General features: G+C 39.7%; 1 pseudogene; it reads left to right on the top strand.

Moving 5' to 3' along the window:
* The first annotated feature begins 678 nt into the window (after window positions 1-678).
* On the top strand, window positions 679-2,049 carry LOC113563417 (annotated as a pseudogene).
* The last annotated feature ends 5,941 nt before the right edge of the window (window positions 2,050-7,990 follow it).

Genomic DNA, 7,990 nt, shown 5'->3' with positions numbered 1-7,990 from the left:
ATCGACTGAGAATGGTTGTGATTCCGTATTGGCTGTAATCAGGCCCACGCCGATTAGGTTTGAAAAATAAGGCCCAGATCCGCTGCAGAAATCCAGTGCCAGGTGTTGCTGGCTTAGCGCGACAGGCAGCGAAGGTGTTGAGAGAACGTTGATCACCTTCCAGCGGACAAGCGGCTCCGACATGCGCAGGACGTACTGAAAGATGAGATCGATTCCGGTGAACGACCGTGAGAAGTTCCCCTGTGGCTGAGTCGTTGAAGTTCTATTAGGCCTTTTACGTTGGCGAAACTTCCTAGTGAAGAGAAGGGGACTCATCGATCGCTCGATACGCGATTCCACGCCTGAACGGCAACACGAAGGGCCAAAGTCTGTGAGGTTGTAAGTTTGAGCTTTCGGGGTAAACCGGAACTGGACTTAATAGCATCCGCTGGGTGTGTGTAATGTACACACACGACTTCCCGTTGTATTTGTATACGACCAGAAACAGCCGCCGAAGAATGTTTATTTGCGCAATCGGCAATTTGATCACATCTGGCATTTACTAATTGGATAACAGCGCTGTTTATGTAGGATTTTTCTACGGGCAAATGTGAGACAGAAGACGTGTTAGTCTTAAAAAATATATGAATGAAATATAATTTAATTCACAGAGGATACATTAATCCATTTGTTAGCAACATGGGGCTACTTTTTGGTTTGATGGCGATTGCATCGCCGCAGACCCAGAGAATTAGGAAAGACGCGACCCAACGTGTTCGTGATACAGCCATTATACAGACAATATACATACGCGTACATACGGGTACAGCAGACAACAACTGAAGAGGTAGACAAACGGCGAAACGGAAAGCGAGAAAAAATATAGAAGCGAAGCGCGTTACAGACAACCTCGTAATTTATTAAAATCAAGGTAAAAGTCGAGAATTTTGCTATACGGATTGCGCCGATGACACATGCACGCCATACTGTTAAACGAGCAAAATTCGACTTTTACTTGATTTTAATAATTACGACGGTTGTCTGTAACGGCTTCCTCTATTATTGTTTTCTCGCTTTCCGTCTCGCGTGTTGTCTACCTTCTTCAGTTGTGTCTCTGTACCCGTATGTACGCGTATGTATAGTGTTATATGTGTATCACGATACGTTGGGTCGCGTCTTTCTAATTTCTGGGTCTGCGGCGATGCAATCGCACACAACCAAAAGAGCCAATGTTTGCTAACATGATTAATTATCCTCTTGAATTAATTATATTTCATCATAATTTTTTAAATAAAACAGTCTTCTGTCTCACATTTTGCCGTAGAATATCTTAAAAAGCGCTGTTATCCAATTAGTATAATCCAGATGTGATCAAATGCGATGCGCAATAATACATCTCGCGGCTGTTTCTGGTCGTATACAATATAAACGGAAGCTGGTGTACATTACACACACCCAGCGGATGCTATTAAGTTCAGTTCCGGTAACCCCGAAACTCAAATTACAACCTCCACTTGGCCCTTCGTGTGCCGTTCAGGGTGGAATCGCGTATCGAGCGACGATTGAGTCCCTTCTCTTCACTAGGAAGTTTTCGCCAAGTAAAATGGCTAAAGAACTTCCAACGACTCAGCCAACAGGGAACTTCTCCACGGTCGTTCACGAATCGATCTCACCTTTCAGTACGTCCTGCTGATGTCGGAGCCGTTGTCGTCCTGGCGGGTGACAACGTTCTAACTCGCTGCCTGTCGCGCCAAGCCAGCAAACACCTGCACTGGATTCTGCAAGCGATCGGGCTGATTTTCAACCTAATCGGCGTGGGCCTGATGTACGATGCCAAACGGAATCACAACCATTTTCAGTCGATCCACGCCATTACGGGGCTCTCCTCGCTAGTGATCGTGCGTGCTCGTAACAATTTTCGGATATCCGGTGTGGATCGCGTGGAAACTTCGCAAGCTCGTGCGACCGGTGACCGTCAAGCTCCTCCACAATTTTCTGGGCACTGCCGGATTCGTCATTGGTATGGTGTCACAGTGTTACGGCTACAAGAGAACTGGTTGCACTACGTGACGGAGTAGAACACTCCGACATGGTCGCACTTGTTCTTACGCGCGCTGATCACGATACTATCCCTGAGGAGCGCGCTCGTTTCTCTGGGCAGGCGGTCGTTGCTGCCTTGAATTAGTTTGTTCTTTCATTTTATACAGGGTGTCCCGGGTTTTAACCGACAAACTGCGGGAGCATATTCTACTAGTGGAAATAAGAAAAAATTCTTATATCGAGTTTGCTTAGAAATGCTTCATTACAAAGTTATAAACCAATATTGAAAAGAAATATGAGATAAGTAACAACGGAACATAGTGTAGAATTTGGAAGGTCGAAGATGTTTATGTTACGTTATTCACATGCATTCATGTTCACTATGTTGAAACGATTCAGTATGATTGTTACTTTCACAACGTAGACTGTTAGATTTCAATCGTCGTGTCAACTAGCAATTACTATCAGAATGCCAAAGTGTTTTCAAATGAGGAATACACCGATATTCATTTCGTGTACGGATTCTGTGACGGAAATGCACGAGCTGCCGTACGAGAGTATCAACGAGATTTCCTAACAGGAGAGCACCAGATAGATTTAAAGCAACGAATTACTAATTCAGTTACTGAGATGCAACAAATTTTCAGGAATGTCGTACTGCAACAAATTCTGTACTACGTCGATGTCTAGTCTGTATCGATGCGCAAGGACAACATTTTGAAATGCGTTACTAAATCATTCGTAATAATTTTTTTATTTTGTGAAAAAATCCGTTGTTACTTTCTCATATTTCTTTTCAATAATGGTATTAACTTTGTACTAAAGCATTTCTAAGCAAACTCGATATAAGAATTTTTCTTATTTCACACTAGTAGAAATATGCTCCCGCAGTTTGTCGGTTAAAACCCGGGACACCCTGTATATATATACATAATGATTAATTAATATGAATATTATAAACCAATATTGAAAAGAAATATGAGATAAGTAACAACGGAACATAGGTAGAATTTGCAGGTTGAAGATGTTTATGTTACGTGTATCACATGCATTCATGTTCACTATGTTGAAACGATTCAGTATGATTGTTACTTTCACAACAGTAGCTGTTAGATTTCAATCGTCGTGTCAACTAGCAATTACTATCAAGAATGCCAAAAGTGTTTTCAAATGAGGATACACCGTATTTATTTTCGTGTACGGATTCTGTGACGGAAATGCCCGAGCTGCCGTACGAGAGTATCAACGCAGATTTCCTGACAGGAGAGTACCAGATAGATTTAAAGCAACGAATTACTAATTCAGTCACTGAGATGCAACAAAATTTTCAGGAATGTCGTACTGTAACAAATTCTGTACTACGTCCGTGTCTAGCTTGTATCGATGCGCAAGGACAACATTTTGAAATGCGTCACTAAATCATTACGTACATAATTTATTTTTGTGAAAAAATCCGTTGTTACTTGTCTCATATTTCTTTTCAATATTGGTTATAACTTTGTAATAAAGATTTCTAAGCAAACTCGATATAAGATTTTGTCTTATTTCCACTAGTTGAATATGCTCCCGCGGTTTGTCGGTTAAACCCGGGACACCCTGTATATACGAGACACGAACTACCAAGTGTTTCGTCCACTGAATCATCAGTTTCGCGTTATTTATTTTTTTACACGTTCTAAACGTTAATGTAATTATTTAGTGTAGTTTAATTCTAATTCTATTGGGTTGGCCAAAAGTAATTGCGTTTTTTCCAATAGATGGACATACATGTCTTCAAATGTAACTAACTTCTATTCTAAACGCCAAATTCATTATGTAGGTTAACAACTCACAGTTCAAGCTGCTTTACAAAGAAAGTACACGATTTCGTTAACAATTGTTTCTTTGCGTCGATTTCAAAATGGAAAATCAAAAAACATTTTCCTCATATTTTGTTTTATTACTTCCGAAAAGGGAAAAACGCTGTGCAAGCTCATAAAAAGTTATCTGATGTATATGGCGAAGATGCTTTAAACTGCGGCAGTGTCAAAATTCGTTTACTAAATTTCGATCTGGAGATTTTAATGTGAAAGATGCACCACGCTCAGGAAGGCAATCGAAATTGATGATGACAAAATAAAGGCACGGATTGAATTCAATCGGCGTTTAACGACACGAGAGATTGCTGAGAATCTTAACGTATCGAAATCGAGTGTTGAAAACCATTCAAAACGACTTGGATACATTAGTGGAGCTCGATATTTGGGTACCACATGAGCTCAAAGAAATTCATCTCACTAGGCGTATTGACATCTCGATTCTCTTTGAAACGTGAGGAAAATGATCCATTTTTAAACGTATGATAACAGGAGACGAAAAATGGATCGTCTACAACAACGTCAAACGAAAAAGATCGTGGAGCAAGCGTGATGAACTGCTGAAAGCACTTGAAAAGCAGATATTCACCAAAGAAAGATTATGCTGTCAGTCTGGTGGACTGTAAAGGTAGTGTATTTCGAGCTGCTTGCAAGGAATCAAACCATTATTCAGACGTATCTGTCGTCACTGGATAAATTAAATGATGCCATCAAACAGAAACGTCGAGATTGGTGAATCGCAAAGGTGTTGTGTTTCACCATGATAACGCTAGACCACGTACAAGTTTGGTCACTCGTGAAAAATTGTTGCAGCTTGGATGGGATGTGTTACCATGATGTTACCACATCCACCATATTCGCCGACCCGGCACCATCAGATTACCATTCGTTTCGTTCTTTGCAAACGCCTTGAATGGTAAACCTTGACTGCTGATGAGGATATCAAATCGTTGTTGGAATTGTTTTTTGCTGAAAAAGATGAGAACTTTTTGAGCGCGGAATCATGAAGTTGCCTGAAAATGGCAAAGATAATCAAACAAAATGGACAATATATTGTTTAATAAAGTTTTTGTTTCCCATGAAAAATTCGCTTTTATTTATATAAAAAACGCCAATTACTTTTTGGCCAACCCAATATTATAATTCTTATTAGCGACTTGAAGAAGAGATATTTGTTATTGTGACTTTTTTAATAATAAACATTTGAAATGTGTGCTGATGAATTAATATTTAACAAATTAAATATTAACATGAATCTTGGCAATGTTTGTAAATATAGCAGTACGTGTAATATAAAGATTTCGTACCTGGATACAGATCATGAATTGCTGATAAAAAATATTGAATAATGACACTTAGAATGCCATTTTTTCTGTGGAACAAATATGTTGGCATCTTAAATTAATGAGGACTAATAGTTTCATGTATAAAGAAATTGCGGCGGCCTTATGCATAAGAAATGAAAATGATATTAAATTTACTGTCTTATAACTGTTATTATAATGGTTGAGAAAGTGAAGCACTAATTTATCATATATTCATAGTTATTATATTTTATAAGATTTATTTGTGAACACAAACGCGCAATATATGGAGACTCACAAGCCACTTCCAACTTTGTCTTTCACGTGCGAGAAACTTTTTTAGTACACTGTCATAAGGTATCTTTTCACGAATTCTGAGAGAGTTTCAGATAACCGTGTATTGACAACATGTGGTGGAAAAAGCCGCGCTTTTTACGGTACAGTGCAGGTCATTCAGTATGATGCAGCATTCGCAGCCGGGTGAAAAGTAATTTGATCTGAATCAGAATGCCTGACAAGTGTTTTTGTTTTCATATAGAATTGTATATATGCATTTCTGTATTCAAAAAAGTATAAAAAACTTTTTCTAAAAAATTATTACACGCGTCACACTTCTAGACAAAAATAATTTCTTAAACGGCTTTACGAAAAAAAGTTATTTTCCCGCAAATACATTGGTTTAGTTTATTTTAATAAAGAAGCCATTAAATTTGTTGCAAACTCGAAAGGCTGATGAGGGCTATGAAGAACAGATTGGCGAAAAATTCTATTGATAGTTGGGAAGTTTAATTCTAGCAATACATAGTCATTGATTTTATTTGCGTTAAGATTGTTGGAATGGACCAAGTGTTTAGCTAAGTGTTCATATCCTACAAAAACTAATAGTTTCGACTACCAAGTTCAACAATTTACCTAATATGTCAGCGATTAATTGCGAATTCCGATTTGGCTTTTTTGATAGTGTGGATTATTCACGCGTTTGTTATTATTGTTATTTAATTTGTTTGGAGTGTCATAGTTGTTTAATTTTGCTGCGGGGCAGCCGCCCGGTTTAAAACAGCGTTACAGTATACCTGCAGAAAGCGTAGCTATCATTCTCGTGACTGTTGTAAATAATCTCGCAAGACGGAGTCCAGGCCTTCTGGAATAACGTTAATTTACAGATCGAATTGCGAAGTGTTCCGGTGCGCAGCAATTACGGTTGCTCTGCCCCACTTTGCTTATTCGACAGGTTAAACACGATCATCCCGCCGAGAGGTCAAGTTTTAATTAGCACGCGAAGCAGTGGCAGTCTGAAATTTCGAAAGTGCGTAACTTCCTCTTGCTGCCAAACCGTGGTCTGTTCTCTTTTCTCTTCGGTGTACCCGACTCCATTTGATACTGCGTATCGCGATGATTCAGTTAGATTCGGAGTCGATCGCTTTGCAGAAGCAGCACTCGTATTTTCGAAGTGCTTCACCATTGAAGTAAGCGGACGTGGCGCGCTCGCGCGTACCACGCGGAACCCACTACGAGAAAATCACAGGAAGTGTATTCCTATACATGTCCTTTATATAATATTCTTCATATCACCTCCTGCAAAACACCCTAACTCGCACGTAACACCTTGCGACGCTCAAACTGCCCGTGAATCAAATAAGAACCATTGCAGGCACCAACAAAAACTCGTACTCACGTATAAAAATACTATCGACAAAGCGATCCAACAACCCCCCAGGTAACTCGCTCGCGCAATGATTGAATTCGCAGAACAGTTAGCTTAATCGCAAGCTAACTCTCAACGAAAATTTAACACCATCGCATCTCTCATACAACCGTGAACACCGACTTAGTTAATATGACCAACAAGTTACGCGCCCTTCCCCGCGAATAGCTCAATCCTACCTACAACCGCGCGTTATCAAAAATCAATTCGATCGCGTAATCGACATGACATTACAGTCCCCAGCAGATGACAGCAAATACCATCCCGATGACGACCCAGAATCCGCCGATAATATTGATCAACGTAAATGTCAACGGCGTTATCAGCCACTCATACGGACGCCCGAGCAAAATAACGTCGCCTTCGTAATGCTTAATATACCGCGGCAGCGTTAATACATCCGCACACACCAGCTCGCGATAATTCGAAGCATCTGTGAAGCGGAATGTAAATGCGCGGTATATGCAGGCGGTGCACAGAGATCGAGTAGATATTACTATGCATGGCATAAACGAGCGCAGCAAGATACGACCGACCGATTTTAGTTGCGGCCAAGCCTCAAAACAAAAACAACACAGCCGACGATACAACGTACGCTAGCGCCATATCCGCGCGATACAAATGGCACCGGATGAAGCACGCGGTTCTTCCACCAGCGCTGTAGATGCTTCTAATCATAGAAATGATACACGAGCTAAAAAAAATAAAAAAGAATGTTAACTTCTTCACAATTTTGTTGCATGTCCCCAAGATAGTCCCACTCTAAATCTTAAGTTAAAAGGTAACGCCATTCGTAACTCATGTTACATATCTGACAACAGTGAAAGTAGTATAAGATCCAACTACGAGCAATAATAACATTTCACTTAATTGTCTATGGTAACCACTTTCATAGTGTGACTGTAAGAAACAATACTAAAGTAAATTGAAACACACCGTTAAAAGATAACAATAGTTAATTTCACATTTCTAACTCTCGCGATGTCCAAGAAAGTCCACCTCTAAATTTACTCTAACGTAATAAGTACTAATTCAGTCAATATGTTACAATTCTGCACCAAAACTAAGAAATGATTAAGTACCAAATTAACACGAATACTCCTATT

The sequence above is a fragment of the Ooceraea biroi genome, chromosome 14, assembly GCF_003672135.1.
Source record: "Ooceraea biroi isolate clonal line C1 chromosome 14, Obir_v5.4, whole genome shotgun sequence".
Classification (NCBI taxonomy): domain Eukaryota; kingdom Metazoa; phylum Arthropoda; class Insecta; order Hymenoptera; family Formicidae; genus Ooceraea; species Ooceraea biroi.
This window is presented reverse-complemented; position numbering and strand designations above follow the sequence as displayed.